The 20425-nt window shown below is 37.5% G+C and overlaps 1 long non-coding RNA gene across 1 annotated transcript; it reads left to right on the top strand.

The window, feature by feature from the left end:
- Window positions 1-7084: 7084 nt before the first annotated feature.
- LOC113919250 lies at window positions 7085-9717 on the top strand. The gene is made up of 3 exons (XR_003518912.2): window positions 7085-7219; window positions 8659-8828; window positions 9582-9717. It is a non-coding gene; the product is annotated as an uncharacterized LOC113919250 (long non-coding RNA).
- Window positions 9718-20425: the final 10708 nt, after the last annotated feature.

The raw sequence follows: 20425 nt of genomic DNA, 5'->3' as shown, positions 1-20425 counted from the left end.
TCTTTTGCATCTGTTTCATAAATGTCTATGTTTTTTGGTTTCCTTAGATGGAGCATATTCATTTATAAATGTTATTAGTCAGAAAACTTTTGAAGGTTTCATGAATATGTATGTTCATATTCTTTTTTTCTTTTTTTTATTATTATGTTATGTTAATCACCATACATTACATCACTAGTTTTTGATGTAGTATTCCATGATTTATTGTTTGCGTATAACACACAGTGCTCCATGCAGAACGTGCCCTCTTTAATACCCATCACCAGGCTAACCCATCCTCCCACTCCTCTCCTGTCTAGAACCCTCAGTTTGTTTTTCAGAGTCCATAGTCTCATGGTTCATCTCCTCCTCCGATTCCCCCCCTTCATTCTTCCCCTCCTGCTAATCTTCTTCTTCTTTTTTTTTTAACATATAATGTATTATTTGTTTCAGAAGTACAGATCTGTGATTCAACAGCCTTGATTGTAGTGACAGCATCATAGGTAGATTCATATTTCTAAACCCATCAAGTTATATACCTTAAACATGTGCAATTTTTATATATGAATTATACCTCAATAGTATAATTGAAGCTATAAAATAAGCTATAGCTTATTTTATAAAGCTATAAAATAAAAAAAATCTATCCACCTCCAGCTTATAATTATAATGAAATTTAAATTTAATTCCATTTTAATAAATTTAAATGAAATAAAATTTGTATTTAATTGTAATTGTTAATATATTATATATTATATATATACTTTTTAATAAATTTAATTGTCATTAAATCCTTTCAAAACAAGGGTGATACATATACAAAGTCATCTTTTTAATTTTATTTTATTATGTTATGTTAATTACCATACATTACATAATTAGTTTTTGATGTAATGTTCCATGATTCATTGTTTGCATATAACACCCAGTGCTCCATTCAATACATATCCTCTTTAATACCCATCACCAGGCTAACCCATTCCCCCCACCCCTCCCCTCTAGAACCCTCAGTTTGTGTCTCAGAGTCCAGAGTCTCTCATGGTTTGTCACCTCCTCCGATGTCCCCCCCTTCATTTTTCCCTTCATACTATCTTCTCTTTTATTTTTTTTTAACATATAATATATGATTTGTTTCAGAGGTACAGGTCTGGCACCAGTCTTACACAATTCACAGCCCTCACCATAGCACATACCCTCTCCAATGTCTATCACCCAGCCACCCCATCCCTTCCAACCCCCACCACACCAGCAACACTCAGTTTGTTTCCTGAAATTAAGAATTCCTCATATAATTGAGATCATATGATACATGTAAAAGTCATCTTTTTCTAATGATTTTACTGCATCTATTTTCTGTGCTCTTGAGATTATTGATATCTATTTTCTACATAGCAGAAATGTATATATTGCTGTTCTTGTATACATGTCTTCCCAACTCTGGGTTCAGTGACATCACATTAATAGTTTAAAATCAGCCATGGGATTATTTGCAGCAATGAAATAGACAAATTGTACAAATCAAGCCTTGGTGTATTTTGCTGACTCTTTCCACCGGGGATCACGAAACTACGATAGTGGTTCATACCTTTCCTGCAAGCTAAGGATGAATTTTACATTTTCAAAGGGTTATAAACTAAAAACAGAGAACATGCTACACAGACCTTACAGATGATAGTAGATGATGATAGATAGATAGATAGATGATAGATAGATAGATAGATAGATGATAGATAGATAGATAGATGATAGATAGATATAGATAGATAGATAGATAGATAGATAGATAGATAGATAGATAGATAGATAGATAGATAGATATGTAATATATATAATATTTACTACCTGGTTCTTTACAGAAAGTTTGCTCACTCTTGGTCTAGAGCAAGGTTTGACACAGAATGAGTACTGACCAAATCCAACCTCCTATCTGCTTTTGTAAATAAAGTTTAATTGGAACACAGCAAGGCCATTTAATTATGTATTGTCTATGGCTGCTTTCAATACCAGAGCCATAAGGCAGAGCTGAGTAGTTGCAATAGATTGCCTGACCTGCAAAGCCTAAAATATTATCCTGTGACACTTTACAGTAAAAGTTTGCTGACCCTTGTCTAGACCAAAAAAAAAGAAAAAGTTATGGAGAAAGGTTAATAATGCAGATTCAATTTCAAAATAAGTTGTGTCTGTAGCTGTTTCATTGCAAATAGCACACAAATTTAGAAAACATTCTTCCAGTATTAAAAAATCATTATCTGAATCAGCAGATATTACTGACTCACTCAGGTCATTGACAAATGAATGAAGTTCCAATGTGTTTTCATTGTTTTACTTTTGCATCCTTCTTGTTAACGTAAACAAAATAACCAACACCTTGTGGGAACTACATTTGCTTGTTAGTTGCAACCATAGGTTGGCTGTGGATATGAGTTTAGCAAAAACCAATAATGCATTCTATGCAAATTGATTTGCTGTATGGAATTTACAGTATAGAGTACTGTATATTTAATTGTATGCCATTATGCATATATAATAATTGTGTGCCAACTTTGTATCAGCAAGATATATAATAAGCATATATACGTAAGGTGTATTTGTGGATGTGTGCACGCAACACACACACACACACACACGCACATGCACATACACAGCTGGGCTCCTCTCAAAATGACTTGTGAAGAAATTGAGAGGTTTGTTTAGGAAAAATGAACACAAAGTCAAGGAGGATGCAAATATCCCAAGTACAACTAAAAACAACACCTCCATCTTTAAAAGGGGAGAAGTGGTTACTTAAATGTTTTCTTTTTAGATAATTAAAGTGTGTATGCACCTGTAGAAAATAATATAGAAAAATCCTATATACTGTTTATTCTATTTCTCCTAATGGTAACACCCTGCAAAACTGTATACAATATCACTCAGAATATGAACATTGATATAGTCAAGATGTAGAGCCTTTCCATCACTGAGAAGATCCTCTGTGTTTCCCTTTTATAAACTATACCCACTTAACTCTGAACTCCATTCCCTCCTTGAACCCCTGGCAACCACTAATTCTACATTTCTACAATGTTTTCATTTCAAGAATGTTCTATAAACAGAATCATACAATGTGTAACCTTTGGGGGCTGGCTTTTATGACCTGGTAGAAATCTCTAGAGATTCATCAAGGTTGTTGCGTGCAATCAGTAGTTTGTTCTTTTTTTATTACAGAGTAGCGTTCCACAGTTTGTTTAACCATCCACCCACTGAAGGACCTCTGGGTTGTTTCGTGGTTATTATGAATAAGGTAGCTACAAATATTCCTATTTTTTTGTGTGAACATAAGTTTTCATTTGTCTGGATCGATGGACAAAAAGTATAATTATGGGTCATGTGGTGGTTGCCTGGTTGGTTTTACTAAGAAACTGTCTCTTTCTCCAGAATGGTTGTGCTATTGTACATTCTCATTAGCTGTGTATGAGTGATCCAACATCCTTGCCAGATTTGCTGCAGTCACTATTAATTAATTAATTAGTTAATTAATTAATTAACTTAATTATTTCATTTTAGCCATTCTGGTAAGTGTGCAATGATAATCTCATTTGTGGCTTTAATATACATATTCCTATTGAATAATGATATTTAATCATATTGACATCTGTATACCCCTTTTGGCAAAAGGTTCTTCATGCTGTTTGTGCATATTCTAAATGGACTGGTTTATTTTTGTTGTGTATTTTGTTTTTATGGCAGAGGTATGAGAGTTTTTATATGTTAAAGCTAATAGTCCTTTGTCAGATAAATGGTTGCAAATATTTTCTGCCAGTTTAAAGCTTGTCTTTTCATTCTCTTCACAAGGTTTTCCTCAGGGAAAATGTTTTTAATTTTGATGATATCATATTTACCAAATTCTGCTTGTTTTCCATGTTTCTTTGGTGTTACTCTAAGAAAAATTTGTCCTCCTATTTGTTTTTGGTAAAGTTTAGACTTTTATGGTTTAAATTTCAATTTTGATCCATTTTGAGTTAATTCATAGATCAGGTATGATTTGCTAATATTTTGCTGATGATTTTTGTATATAAAATCATGAGAGATATTGGTCTATAGAGTTATCTTTTTTGTAATCTTTGTATGGTTTTGTTATCAGGGTAATGCTAGCTTCATAAAATGAATGGGAAATTGTCCTCTTCTGTTTTCTTAGTAATAAAATTAGTATTAATCTTTTAAATGTTTGGTAGAATTTGATAATGAAACCACCTGGGCCTGGAGATTTCTTTTTTTGGAAACTTTAAATTACAAATTTAATTTATTTAATGATTAAAATACTATCAAGGATCTCTACTTCTTGTTTGATTTTTGGTCTACTTCCTCTAAGCTGTTAAATTTATGAGTGTGAAGTTGTTCACAGTATTATTACCTCCTTCCAGACTGAGGGATTTGTTGTGTTATCCCCTGTGTCCCTTATTTCATCCCTGATATTGGCGAATTGTGTCTTCCATTTTTTGTACTTTTGTCAGCCTTGTTAGAGTTTTATCAATTTTACTGATTTTTTTAAAAATTTTACTGATTTTTTTGAAGAAGAAGAACTAATTTGATTTATTGATAGTGTTTTGTTTTTTATTCTAACACTTTGTACAGTTTTCCTAGTGGTTGTTCAAGGTAATACAATATTTTCACATAACTTATCAGAGACCTGGTATTGATGTCTTTCTACTTCAAGTGAACTGTAGAAAACTTACTTCCTGTGAAGTCTCTTTGCCCTCTTCATTTACTGCAATAGAACTTTCTTAAGTATTTCCTATTCATATATTGAGTGCCAGATGGTTTTAGGAGTTTGCTTCAACCATCAAATATGATTTAATGAAATCATGATAAAGATAGTCTATTCCTTATGATCCACATATGAGTGAAACCATATGATAATTGTCTTTCTCTGCTTGACTTATTTCACTTAGCATAATCCCCTCCAATTCCATCCATGTCGATGCAAATGGTAGGTATTCACCCTTTCTGATGGCTGAATAATATTCCATTGTATACATCTTCTTTATCCATTCATCTGTTGAAGGGCATCTCGGCTCCTTCTACATTTTGGTTATTGTGAACATTTCCGCTATGAACATTGGGGTGCATATGCCCCTTCTTTTCACTATATCTGTATCTTTGGGATAAATACTTAGTAGTGTAATTGCTGGGTCATAGGGTAGCTCTATTTTTAACATTTTGAGGATCCTCCAAACTGCTTTCCAGAGTGGCTTTACCAGCTTGCATTCCCACCAACAGTGTAAGAGGGTTCCCCTTTCTCCACATCCTCACCAACACTTGTTGTTTCCTGTCTTGTTATTTTTGCCATTCTAACTGGTGTAAGGTGGTATCTCATTGTGTTTTTAATTTGTATTTCCCTGATGGCTAGTGATGTTGAACATTTTTTCATGTGTCTGTTAGCCACAGGGGAAGGGAGGGAAAATTGAAAGGGAAGAAATCAGAGAGGGAGACAAACCATTAGAGATTCTACTCCAGGAACCAAACTGAGGATTACAGAAGGGAGGGGGTAGGGGGATATGGTAACTGAAAGTAACGGGTATTAAGGAGGGCACGGGGTGTGATGAGCACTGGGTGTTATATGCAACTAATGAATCACTGAACATTACATCAAAAACTAATGATGTACTATGTTGGTTAACTGAACATAATAAAATTTAAAAAAAGTCTATTATATTTATCCCATAGGAATCCATTTCAAAATTCTTTCTGAAGTTCCTAGTGGCCTTCTGTTTGTACTTTCTTTTTGTCTAGAGAACTTCCCCCTTGCAGTTCTTTACAGGCAGGTGTGCTAACTACTTATTCTCCTAGTTTTCCTTCATTTAAGAATGTGTTTAATTCTCCATTTATTACTGCAAGATATTCTTAGATTTTGTGATTGACAATTATTTCCTGAAAAAGATCCCATTTCCTACTGGCCTCCACTGTGTCAGATGAGAAATTCACTGTTATTCAAATTGGCACCCCCCGCCAAGGAATTTGTCTTTCCATTCTTGGTACTTTCACAATTTTGTCTTTGGCTTTAGATTGTCTGAGTTTAATTATGATGTCTTTTGCACTGAATTTCTTTGAGTTTCTCTTTTTTGGTAGTGTATTCATCTTCTAGAATCTATAGGTTTTTGTCTTTTGCCAAATTTTAAATTTTCTGCCATTACTTTTTAAATATTTTTTGAGCTTCAATCTTTCTCTCCTCTCTGTCTTGAAATCCAATGATACAGATGTTAGGTATTTTGATATTCTCCCCCAGGTCCCAAAGGCTTTGTTCAATTTTTATCAGTCTGTTTTCTCCATGTTGTCCAGCTTAGAAAATTCTATTAAACTATCCTCAAGTTTGCTGATTTTGTCTTCTGTCATCTCCACTCTACTATTCAGCCCGCCCCCATAAGGCTTTTTGTGTGTTTGTCTGTTTGTTCATTTTATGAGTGAGAAGTTGTTTACTTTTTGGATCTATAATTTCTATTAGTTTATTTTTATAACTTTTTATTTCTGTGCTGAAATTTTCTAATTTTTCATTTGTTTCAAGGAAATTCATAATTGCATGTTCCAGCAGTTTTATGATGGCTGCTTTAAAATACCTGTCAGGTAATTCCAACCTCTGATTCATCTTGGTATTTGTCTGTGAATGATTTTTCTGGCTCTTTGTATGAATAATGTATAGTTATTGCCTGGTCATTTTGGATATTATGTTATGAAACTCTGGATTCTATTTACTCTTCTTTGTTTGATAAGCAGGTCTCCTATTGCTGTTGAATGAGGTCTGCATGGTTGTATATTCTTAGCTGCCCACTGGGTCCTGCTGGCATATGGGGCATGAGCAGAGAGGGTGAAGCCTAGTAATTATCAGCCTCATCTCACACCTCCTTATTAAGTATCATTGCTGCTGGGTGGGAGAGGCATTTCTGCTCACTGATAGACCCCACTGACACAGTCATTGTCACAGAACATAGAACATAGAACAATCAGAGCTCTGCATACTCCAGTTGTGTAGGGAGTAAGAATCAACCTCACCAGCATTTCCCTGCATGGGAATCAGATCATGGCTACCTGCTTTTGCCAGAAAAAGGATGTTCAACCTAACTGACAATATCCAGAGCAAAATCTGGAGCAAACCACCTGCTTCCATGAGTGGTGGGGAGGTGATAGAGAAGATCAACTTTCTACTCATCCCTAATGAATCTGCCAGGACTGAAGATTATGGTTTTCCCTTGGTGTTTGAAGTAAAGTAAGTATTTTCAAAAAAAATTTGTTTGTTTTTTTTTCCTAGACCATCCTTTCTTGTTCTTGGCTGAGGGAAACAAATTTTTTTGCATCTACATTTTTTTTCTGTGCCTGTTGGTGGTTCTAGATTTGAGGTTTCTTCAGCACTCTGTCTGTCATATATGGGAGGCAATAAAAAGACCCAGATAACTCATCATTTTGTTATCCCTCAGGTTCTAAGGGAAGTCCCAAAGCAGCCTATTTTCTTCTTTCTACATTTCAGACACTCTCCATGCTGGATTATTGTGTTATGCCTATGGTTTGTTTTTGTTTTTGTTTTTGTTTTTAGTTATAAGGAGAGGTATGGATGACTCCATCTTGGAATAACCAGAAGACCATGAGATATATTTTTTTAAGTAATCTCTATATCCGTGGGACTTGAACTCACAATCTCAAGATCGAGAGATGTAATTTTTAAGAGCAATATTTTTACTCTGAGGTGACTATGTCTCTCACACAGTTCCATGGATAAATGCTTAAGGAATTGCTGTTTTACTAAACATCCTATCAAAACTTGAGGCCATTCCAACACAGCACAACAAAAAGGAGAAGAGATGTATTTTTTCTTCAACTTTTCAAAAAAACTCCAAAAGAGTTCATGCCCAGGGCAGCCCTTGATGTCCAGCATGGCACCACTGGCTCCCAGCAATGTTGAGTATAGATTGACAGAGAATAAAACCTCACCCAGGCACTGGATTTTCCCAGTAAAATCAGAGTTTGAGGGAGCACGTATTTCCTCTAAAACATCAAGACATTCCTAAAATAAGTTGAAAGCTGGAGGGTCTTTGTTAACCATGACTAATTATTCTCAATGGTTGCTAAAGACTTGAGAAGTTTATATTATGTAATATTTCTAAAGTTATCATATGTTAATATTCAACATCTTTCATTAAATATAATACTTGTGATACAACTCTCTTCATACCTCAGCACATATGACACAGATCCAACTTCCCAGCTATATCACAGTCATTAGTTGAATTGAAGTTTCTGACTAGTGCTTCAAAGTAACACTTTTTTGAATTCTTGGTGAAACATAGTACAGTGAAACATCCTTATGTAGAGATTGGGAAAGATATTTTCATTTGCCTGACTTCATAACTCCCAAATGCTGGGTCGTTTCATTGTGATAATATAGTCTGCTGGTGTCATGTATTCCCTGACAGTTTATATGGACCAGTTAAAATATGTTTTCTAATCTCTATGTCTAAACATAACCCCCCACTACATTACTATCCAAATTCTCTTCTCTTATTAGGCTCATATCCTTGCAGCCTTCCACACATATTTAATATGAAAAATTATATTTTTCAAAAGAAAAAAGATTACATCAATATTTCCAGTACCACATGCTCTCCTAAAGCCTTGCCACCATCCACCAATTTATTTCCCCCCTTAATCCAGCAGATTGTGACCACCTTGATGAATAGAATATAACAGAAGTGACACCACATGACTTTCAAGCCTAAGTCATAAAAGTTGATATGGCTTACCCTTGGCCCTCCCAGGATGCCTGCTTTGTGAACTCAGTCTCCATGGAGTGGGAAGACACAGATTATATGGAAAGACAACAAGTAGGTATTCTGGGCAGCAGCACCAACTGAAGTTTTAGCCTATAGCCAGTATTAATCATTAGACATAAAAGTAAGTGAGTTTTAAGATGATTCCAGTCCCCAGGCTCTGAGTCTTTCAAGATCCCAGATATCATGAAGCAGAAGCAAGCCATTGTTGATATGCTGTCTGAAATCCTGACCTAGAAAATCTGTGAACATGATAAATGGTTGTTATACCACTAAATTTTGGAGTAATTTCTTAGGTATACATGGGAATTCTATAATTTCCTTACATCCTTTGAAAACTAGAACATCATTTCCTAAAATATGTTTCAAAGGAAATGCCTATATTTTACCTTAGTTTTCAGTGGTGAACTAACATCCAAATAGAATGCCATATCAATCTCCACAAAGTAGGTATATAATTTGAAGCATGTCTCAAAGTGTCCCAAAGATTTTAGAACATGGACACTTTCCCCCTACATCTGATCATAAAACTAAATGTAATATAAATATACTTAAATATATTATACGAATATAATATACTTAATAAAATATACTTTGGGAAACTCTTTTGAGAATAGCTGTGGTCCAACCTCTCTCTGTCCTCCAAGGAGAGGAAATTCTGGTCAAGGACAAAATGGAATCCTCAGAGACATCTTGCAGTAGATCTTTTTGTGAGAGAATTTCAATACATTATAAATTGCCCTTGACTGAGACATATTGGCTTTTAACCCTGTATTTGACCACTTGTTTCCATCTTCATGTTTCCAGCATCCTCTTCCTTGGGATTTGTCCCTACACTTTGATCTCAAGTGGGAGCTGTAGAGAGGAAGGTGAAGCAGGAAGAGACTTAGAGGAACAATGAAAGAACATATTTTCATGAGGTGACATGGTTGTCAAATTTCACACCTAATCAGCCCAGTTAACCTTTGGATAGAGAAGATATAATTAGTGGCAAAGATCAATGTAGTAATTAAGAGACTGCATTTATCAGGAGTATCCTCTGAACCTTGTATCTCTCAACAGAAATATCTTTGTATGTGTGTGCGTGTGTGTGTGTGCATGTGTGAGTTTGGGGAGCTGGGTGTCAATGAAGGGAATGATGGAATATATGGGAGAAGAGGAAGATGATAATACTGCTGTATCTCCAGGTTTGGCCTGATAGTAAAAGAACAAGAAGTCCTCCTCTACTGCAACTGTTTTCCATGATGACAACCAACACATTTATTCTACTTTCCCACTTCCATTTTCCTGGAGTGTTTTCGCTAATATTTTCCACTCATCAGCATCTATCATAAAATATTCACAAAATCTTAGTTTCTGGGGGATGCTGGGCATGGATGGATGAGTAAAACTCAGTTCCCATTTTTCTTGATGAGGAAGATACCATGGGATATGGTAAGTCATTTACAAAAATGGTCTCAATTATCACTTCTTTGAAATGCAATTTGCATCACTCCCACCCTTTGTGTCTGATGGGTTCTGAGTCTTGACCAAAGCAATGTGGTAGAAATGGCACCATGGCATTACTAAACCTATACCTTAAGAGGTCTCATAAACTTTTGTTCTTGCTCTTGGAACTCTGTCAGTTGGTGTAGCAATAAGCCTAGGCTAGCAGACTGACCTAGTCAGTCCCCTAACCAACAGCCATGTAAGTAAGGCCATCTTTAATCAGCCAGACCCCAGGTTGCACACAAACTGACTTAGGACACATGAGTGAGACCAGCTGAGGTCAGCCAAGCCTAGTTCAGACCAGTAGAATGACAGCTGACTCTTAAATTCATGATCAATAATAAATGATTGTTGTTGTAAGCCACTAAGTTTTGAGGTGATTTTTTAAGCAGCGAAAGCTAACTGATCCAGGGAGAACAGAAGTGTAAACAAATCAGATAAGTGAAGTTTTGGAGGTATGCCCAGGATTCTTGAGTAGTACAAAGGAGAGTGACTAAGCAGTCCTATGGGGATTATGCATGGCTTAAGGGATAACTTGTGAGGAAGAATTAGGAATTAACTAGACAGTGAGTATTTTATCTGTAGAATGAATGTAAGAACAAAAGCACACAGGTAAGCAAGAAGTGCCAAATGTGTGTAAAAATGGTAAGCAATATGGAGCTTTAAATATGCTGAGTTGTCAGGAAATTGGTTAGAAAGGAAAGCAGAGTCTCACCTTGCTAAGGACCTTATACTTCTAGTCCAGTCACCCTTCAAAAACCAAATCAGTCCCCCATGTCTTGAGGTTGTCCTGACTATTCGCTATCCATAGCTGGTACTCACTGTTCTGGTTTTTCTGTAATATTCCTTGTCTTTATCTTTCACTGGGCACTCACTCAGCCCAGGGGAAATATTTAGTGCCCATATTTGTAAATATATCAGCTGTGAGACAGCTTTCTTATCCAAAGATTCCAGATTTGTTTTTGTCTAATATCTCTGTTTCATGTCTGTAACAATATCAGTTAATGAAAAGGATGATAATTTACCTCAACAAACATTTGTTGGTCATCAATTATTTGTAAGACAGTGCATTTTCTGTTCCATTCACATAAAATGGGATAAATTAAGTAAGACTAGTCCCTGGGGCTCTTTCGAGTCTAGAGCTTCAGCTGCTCATCTGAATGAGGCTGAGTGTCAAAAACAAACTGAAAGAGTCACACATCCCAAGAACAGGGAAGCCATATACTTATAGAGACTGACCTATAGCACCCGTTAGGCATCAACAGTCCTAGGTTTGGATCCTGGTTCTGTCACTTGCTACTACTCTAACCTTAGAAAAATTTCTTGGTGCTCATAGCCTTTATGAAATAGGAATATTATTAATTTTGTTTAATTTTATTTTAAATAACCACATAGGACTAGTGGCCACCATATTGGACAACACAATTATAGAATCTTATTGTCTTGGATTCAAATCCAATCTATCTAACTTAGCAAATCTGTGACTTTGGGAAACTCACTCAACCTTGCTGAATCTTGGTTTCCCAATCTGTGAAATAATTAGAGAAATATTTAAAGAATTATTGGTGGGCTAAAATGAGGTGTGTGCATTTAGTAGTTGATACACAAGGAGCATTCAACAAATGTGAGTTATTATCTTATTCATGATTTCAAACATTCATAATTTTATAAATACATTGATAATGTCATTGACTCCAAGAAAAACCAGTAAGACAGTAAAACAGGTTTTATTTATCAATTCTGTGTTATGGACAAGTTGCAGGAAGCTAAAGGCCTTATCTGAAGGGCAGGGGTATATGTCCATCAAGTGATGCTGAAATATTTGCTTTCTGGGCACTAGCTATCTTCATGACAATGAACTAAGCACAATCAGGGTTATAAAATGTTCTCAATCTTCTTACTGTCCGATGGCAAGGTGAAAATTACACATGGATAAAAAGAAGAAATCAATGTTCTATTAGGTGCTGTGGCTCTGAGCATGCTATAGTAATGGTCCAGCAACATCTACACAGCTTGGACGCTTTAGAAAGGATCCAACCACTCAACAGATGCTTAGGAACTAGACCAGGCCCTTAAAATTTAATAACATATAATACCATATAAATACTCATACTAATCCTTCAAGAGTACTACTATTGTATATATTCTACAAATGAGCAAATCAAAACTTTGAGGAATAAAATAGTTTGATCTAGGACATTGTGAAGTCTGGGATTTGATTTTGTCCAACTTACCAGCTAGTAAGTTGACCCATTACTGTTTAAGGGATCCTGGCAGGAGACACAAGACTCCTGGATCAGAGACAAAGAACTTTATTATGCACAGCATATTATGCATGGCTTTATTCAAGGCATCATGAACGTAAGCCCTTGTGGTGTTCTTTTAGAAGTAGGATGGCTGTCGTCCCCTCTGGTGAATTGAAGCAGCTGCTGGAATCAGTGACAAGGTAACTATATGACCAACCTAAAGCAGGAGGACAGGCTGGAAATGGCTAACATAAACCACTTAGGCCAGGCAGCGGCCTATGGTGGCTGTTCACTTCGAACTCCGTGAACACTTTCCTTTGAGTGCCCCAGCTGTGCTATAACAAAGTGGGCTCCATCTCATAGAAAGCAGCACAATTTACCTTGGTTCCTCTCATTCCCAAGTTCTACCATGAGCTCAGAAGGATGCTGTGCATTCAGTGGGCTTGTATCACAGCTGAAAAACACTGGGCCCAGAAAAACTACCATTTTACAGCAAGCAGTAAGCAAATCTGCTCTGTCTCCAAAAGAGACATGACCTTGTCCCTCAAGGTTATTCACTAAAAATGACCCTGGGAAATGGTTCCGTGGGGAGAGGTCAGAGCTTTGCATCTTCAGCTCACCCAGTTAGGATATTTCAGGGAGACTTAGGGCCTGTGGCTGATTGCCTCTCTCAAAGATCCCAAGCTAAGAAGTGATGGATGATCTTTGGCTTTAAATTCCCATTTGTTCCACTATAACATGATGCCTGTTCGCCATATAGACAAGTTCAATGACCCTGCCATCTGATCTTCATTGGAGTGCTCTTGACATCACCCTGTGCTGGTGAAATTTACATCACCATGATTAATTTAAAGGAAGCTTTATCTTTTCCCTAGTCTTTAAACAACCTACCTATATTATTTCTTATACACATAAAATATTTTTAATAACATATTACCTTTATTTTATATAGATACAGAGGAAATAGTTTAAATGACCTGTCCAAGGTGACTCAGAAGCTTTACCTGCAGGGGCACATATTTCAGCTTATTTTATTCTCCTTTCCTTCTATCTTTCTGCCTTCCTTATTATACTAACCCCCAGCTTTCTCTCAAAGGAGAAGGTAGTCCTTCACTGTGGTTAGTGTTCACAGTGTAAACCTTCCTGACCTAGGTTCATATCCTATCTTGTCCGGCAATGAACGTGATGACACTGAACCCAGAAACAACTGATACTTCTCAGCTTCCCTTTTTTCATCTTTTTGTGGGTGCCAAACAAAGTGCATGGCAGACTGGCAGTTTAAAACAAAAATGTCTGCTAAAAGAACAAGGAAAATAAATCATTCTAGGTAAAACTCAGCTGAAATTGAGCAATTTTTATAGCATTTAGAGGATTCCTCATTCCTGTTAAACAGAGTGTAAATGATCAAACAGGTGATGGATTTCTTGGAAAGAAAAGTCATTATATGGTTCTAAAAACATAAAAAATGGTATTATGGGCCATAAAGTACAAAAGGGTATCTTTCTCAGTCCTCACCCTCTCCAAATAGCATTTTCAGATGTCTTCTATTGGGAACTCCTAAAGTACTTACCAAATCCATGTAGAACTCCCCTCTTCTGCTTTCCACATGAGTCACAAATTAGCACCCAGGTAGTCATTATAGCATGTGGGGGTGCCCCATATGGACCCTTATCATGACTGGGGCATAACTGAGCAGTGTCATAGCACATGGTGCTGTTTGCTTTCAATATTTCACTGAAAGTAACACAGAGGGTTGATGGCTCTGGAAAGGCCCCTGACTGCTGTGGAAGGCCTGAACATTAATTATAACTCTTTAGAATAATTTTTAATGGCTTTTAAAATGAGGAGATATATCAGAAACTCTCTGAGACCTCTCCTGACTCAAATTTTACTAATAATTTGGTATAGTAAACCTCTCCCTAAGTGAGGGAGAACATTCTCTTGCCTTCTATTTGAGTCTTTATAGCAAAGACATTATTTACTCTTTATAAAAAATACTTTAATCTTAATTAGTAAGACTTAGGTATTGCTTTGTCTCACTCATTGGATTATAAATCCTTTCAAAATGACTGGAGAGGGAGTGATAGTGTTAGTTGAGTATCTACAATGTGCTGAGTATTGTATGTTCATTGCTTCTTTTTCTCACAATATGAGGAGCTGAGTATGATTGTCCTCATTTTTAGGTAGGGGATCAAAGGCTAAAAGAATCATAATCCTTGCCCAAGTTCATATAGCTGGAAGAGAAGAGGTTGAACCCAGCCCTGGGGCTGTCCCCAACTCCATGTTTTTCTGATTGCATATTGTTGTCTTGCCCTCTCTGAAGGTAATGCTGACACACCTGCTGCAATGCCGTAACTAGAGCAGCAAACTGTGGTCTAATGTGCACTCCATATTGTTGACCCTGTTGTATTTTAACCTTTTCATTACTGATGGTTTATCACTGCAGAAACTTTGACCCAGATGCAGGGATTCTGGGATTCAGAGTCTGGTCTGGTCAAGGAGCTGATCACTTCCAACCATTCAGACATCATCTTGCACTCCAGAAAGAGGCCTCAAGCAGAGGTGCTTTGACTGGGTGAACACCTGAGAGACTGATGGAGCCATGGAAGGGACTGCATAGACTCTATCCCACTAGTTCAGACCATTCACAAAGGCTGAGTTCTGAGATGGATTTCCATCAGTAAAAACTGAAGAAGCCTTTTTCATAAGGAAATGTGTGAGACACTGAGCACATGTGGTGTTGTACCAGGGCCCAAGGGATCAAGTGTGCCACAGCTAGACAGAAACAAGGAGCTTCCTAACTCTGTGGGGAGACCACAGGGCCTGGGCACCAAGAAGTCTGCAGGAACGACAGGGCCACGGGATACCTGGAGCAGGAAGATGTCCCTAGACAAGGAAACAGCTCTCTTGATGGCAGGGCCGAGTATCCTATTAGTGAAAGGACCAGACTGAAGATACACAGGACCACTAGGGAGCCAGTCCCAGGCTTCTTAGACAAGTCAAGGTGGGGGGGGGTCTTTATTATGCAACTGGAGGACACAAGTCAAAGATTTCCAAAACTCAATGTTACTTTAAAAATATTTGATTGTAGGGGCGCCTGGGTGGCTCAGTTATGTGTCTGCCTTTGGCTCAGGTAATGATCCTGGGGTCCTGGGATCAAGCCCCACATTGGGCTCCTTGCTCAGTGGAGAGCCTGCTTCTCCCTCTCCCTCTGCCTGCCGCTCTGCCTACTTGTGCTCTCTCTCTGTGTCAAATAAATAAATAAAATCTTAAAAACAAAAAATATTTGATTGTAAAACTAGAAGAATTCAGGTCATGCCCATGAAGGCATATAACATAACTTTAGATGGGAACATATTTTTAATTTTTATTTACTTAGGAAAAAACTAAAGTGGGTAGTCTGATAGTCTGATAAATGCCCCTTCCAGGAGCCACATAAATCATAGCCTTGGGAAAAATGGCATGGAAGGTGGAATGTGGGGAACAGTGCTCTAACGGATCCCCCTATATCTGTGCTTGGTCTCCTTCACACATGCAGTGTGGGGAGAGGGACGGTCAGTTGGGGGGCAACACATAGTTCACTAAATGCCAAGGTACCCAGTACAATGCCATGAGGACCAGGGCATGTGTTTGAGAGGAATGAACATAGGAGTACTTTGTACCAGAGTTTGTGCAAAGTAACAGGGAAGCAAGGGCCACCATTTATTCCAGAGTCAGGGGAACTTTTGGGGAAGAAGTGACTTCTGAGATTATTCTTCAGGATAAGTCAGAGCAAACAGAGAGGAAGGCTGGACATCAGACATCTTACACACTCCTTGAGAGAAAAGCTTGTGTATACTGGCATTAATTTCAGACGTTACATAAAAATATTACTTATGGAAATCAAGGTAAATGGTCTTTCATTCATTCACTCACTCAACCCACATTCACAGACCATTCACAATATGCCTGGCTCGGTGTTGAGTGTGGGAGTGTTAGGGACAAGCTAGAACAGCCCCCATCTTCAATGTGCTAAAGCTAAGCTGCAAGAAAAACTCTCAGCCATATCAGCAAATGTAAGAGGTAATTCATCTCAGATGTGGGACTGACGAAGGAACAATAAAAATCATTTACTCTGTATCCAGCATGGAACCAAATTCTAGAGCTAACACCAAAGAAATGTAAGATATGGTTCCTGCTCTCCAAGAGGCTACTGTCTATATGAACTGATGGAAAGGAAACACATAGTGTTAAGAGAACTGGCATTTTCCTTCTTCACAAAGCAGCATAGAAATGGGAGTTCTCTGGGGACTGTTCCAGCAAACATTTTAAAGACATTTTGTTTTCCAAATTATGAAATTTTAATTTTCCAAATTATAAAAAAAATCTTATTTAAAAAGAATGAAACATGTTCAATCCATAAAGTATTATCTAACCATACTGCTAAAACACCTGCCAACTACTAATATGACTTTGTAGTCCTATCTCTATATTCCACAGGTAAACAGAGACAAAGCAAATTAGAGGGGCTAGAAAGTCCTGGTCAGAGGCAAAAGAAACTTGAGGTGAAGGACAGAAGGAAAAAGCTCTCATGAAAAAACATTCTTAACTGAGAAAGTTCCTCAAATGTTGCTGAGGTAAGTGTACACTGTCACCTGGACAGCACAAGCCAGGTGAACACAACTCAACACATCTATCTCCATCCTTCACATTCACATTACACATCCATGAAAGTTTCAACTTAAAGGATTTTCCCATTAGAAAAGGTGTCACATTTTATATTGCAAGTTACCAGAACAGGAAGGCAAGATTCAGTCTATAAACAAATTTTTCTGGAAAACATTTATTCCTTGAAGGGTACCTTGCCAAGTGAAAATAATGGCCCATTTATACATGATAAGCCTCAGTTCATGAACCAATACAAAATGACCCAGGCAACTTAAATTTTCTACAGAAATCAGAGTATCACTAATGATAAATAACTTTTCTTTGGTTAGCACCTTGAGGACAAGGGGGAGAATCTTTTTTAGTTTTGTCCCCAGGACCTAGGTCAGTGCCTAAAACACATTTGCTGATTTCACAGAGCTAGAACAAACAATCCTAAAATTTGTGTGGAATCAGAAAATACCAAATAGCCAAAGTAATGTTGAAAAAAAAATTGGACGCATCACAATTCCAGACTTCAAGCTGTATTATAAAGCTGTAATCATCAAGACAGTATGGTACTGGCACAAAAACAGACACATAGATCAATGGAACAGAATAGAAAACCCAGAAATGGACTCTCAACTGTATGGTCAACTGATCTTCAACAAAGCAGGAAAGAATATCCAATGGGAAAACAAAAGTCTCTTTAACACATGGTGTTGGGACAATTGGACAGCCATATGTAGAATGAAACTGGACAATTTCTTTACACCACACACAAAAATAAACTCAAAATGGATGAGAGACCTAAATGTGAGACAGGAATCCATCAAAATCCTAGAGGAGAACATGGGCAGCAACCCCTTTGACCTCAGCCACAGCAACTTCTTGCTAGACAAGTCTCCAAAGGCAAGGGAAACAAAAGCAAAAATGAACTATTGGGACTTCATCAGGATAAAAAGCTTTTGCACATCCAGTCAACAAAACTAAAAGGCAGCCTATGGAATGGGAGAAGATATTTGCAAATGACTTATCAGACAAAGGGATAATATCTAAACCTATAAAGAACTTACAAACTCAACACCCAAAAAACAAATAATCCAGTCAAGAAATGGACAGAAGACATGAACCGACATTTCTCAAAAAAAAAAAAAAAAAGACATACAAATGGCTAACAGACACATGAAAAAAATGCTCAACATCACTCAGCATCAGGGAAATACAAATCAAAACCACAATGAGATAACACCTCACACAGGTCAGAATGGCTAAAATTAACAAGACTGGAAACAGCAAACGTTGGCGAGGATGTGGAGAAAGTAGAACACTTTTACACTGTTGGTGGGAATGCAAACTGGTGCAGCCACTCTGAAAAGCAGTATGAAGGTTCCTCAAAAAGTTAAAAATATAACTTACCCAGAACTGCACTACTAGGTATTTATCCATAGGATATAAACATAATGATCTCAAGGGGCACATGCACACCAATATTTATAGCAGCAATGTCCACAATAGCCAAATTATGGAAAGAGCCCAAATGTCCATTGACAGATGAATGAATAAAGATGTGGTGTGTGTGTGTGTGTGTGTGTGTGTGTGTGTGTGTGTGTGTGTGTGTGTAATGGAATATTACTCAGCCATCAAAAGAATGAAATTTTGCCATTTGCAAGATGACATGGATGGGTCTTACGCTAAGCAAAATAAGTCAGTCAGAGAAAGACAAATATATGATTTAATTCATATGTGGAATTTAAGAAACAAAATGAATGTAGGGGAAGGAAAGGAAAAATAAAATATAAAAACAGGGAGGCAAACCATAAGAGACTCTTAACTATAGGAAACAAACTGAGGGTTGCTGGAGGGGAGGTTGGTGGAGGGAATGGGGTAAATGGGTGATGGGCATTAAGAAGGGCACTTAGATGTAATGAGCACAGGGTATTGTATGCAACCGATGAAACACTGAATTCTACCTCTGAAACTAATAATACAGTATATGTTAACTAAATTGAATTTAAATTAAAAAATTTAAAAAATAAAAATAAATAAGGCATATTTGCTGAATGAATGGATGAATGGAAGGTGGAAGTTGAGAGCATTTTCTGCTTGGAGGTAAGTACTGAAAGCAAAGAGGCAGACCCATGAATCTGCCTTCTACCGTCTTAGGGGGGTACTCGGGTTCTCCGGTTGCCTTAGATCCATAAACTATCCTTACAGTTCTAAAAAATAGAGACCAGTGGAAATGCCCAGCAGGGATGCCCAGCAGTGTAGGAAAAGCTTTCCATATTCTCAAAGGCTTAGCTGCTACTCACCAAGGCCAAACAATGGACTCTTCAGAAAGGAGAATATAGAGCACCTTGACTGAGAGCCTCTCCTGGTTTATCTGGAGAAATAGCCCAACAAAGGTATGACAACATAGCAAACAAAACCTCAAAAAGTACTGTGAGATCCAAAGGGACACACTGATATTGCTTTGGCCTTGGGAAGATTTCAGGGAGGAGGTCACGGCTCATGGAGTAATGGCAGTGCCAGCATCTGAGACACAAAAAGGACACCAGTCCCCCTCTTCCATTGTCTGGGGCAAATTTAGTAACTCAGGATTTTTTTTCACTTTTTTTTATTATGTTATGTTAATCACCATACATTACATCATTAGTTTTTGATGTAGTGTTCCATGATTCATTGTTTGCATATAACACCCAGTGCTCCATGCAGAACATGCCCTCTTTAATACCCGTCACCAGGCTAACCCATCCTCCCACACCTCTCCCCTCTAGAACCCTCAGTTTGTTTTTCAGAGTCCATCGTCTCTCATGGTTCGTCTCCCCCTCTGATTCTCCCCCCCTTCATTCTTCCCCTCCTGCTCTCTTCTTCTTCTTTTTTTAACATATAATGTATTGTTTCAGAGGTACAGATCTGTGATTCAACAGTCTTGCACACTTCACAGCACTCACCATAGCACATACCCTCCCCAATGTCTATCACCCAGGCACCCCATCCTTCCCACCCCCCACCACCCCAGCAACCCTCAGTTTGTTTCCTGAGATTAAGAATTCCTCATATCAGTGAGATCATATGATACATGTCTTTCTCTGATTGACTTATTTCACTCAGCAGAATACCCTCCAGTTCCATCCGCATCATTGCAAATGGCAAGATTTCATTCTTTTTGATGGCTGCATAATATTCCATTATATATATATATTCCATATATATATATTATACTATGATATATATATATCACATCTTCTTTATCCATTCATCTGTCGATGGACATCTTGCCTCTTTCCACAG

This window comes from Zalophus californianus, chromosome 3 (genome assembly GCF_009762305.2).
Source record: "Zalophus californianus isolate mZalCal1 chromosome 3, mZalCal1.pri.v2, whole genome shotgun sequence".
Classification (NCBI taxonomy): Eukaryota; Metazoa; Chordata; class Mammalia; order Carnivora; family Otariidae; genus Zalophus; species Zalophus californianus.
Note: the sequence above shows the minus strand (reverse complement) of the source record. Positions and strands in the feature narration are given on the sequence as shown.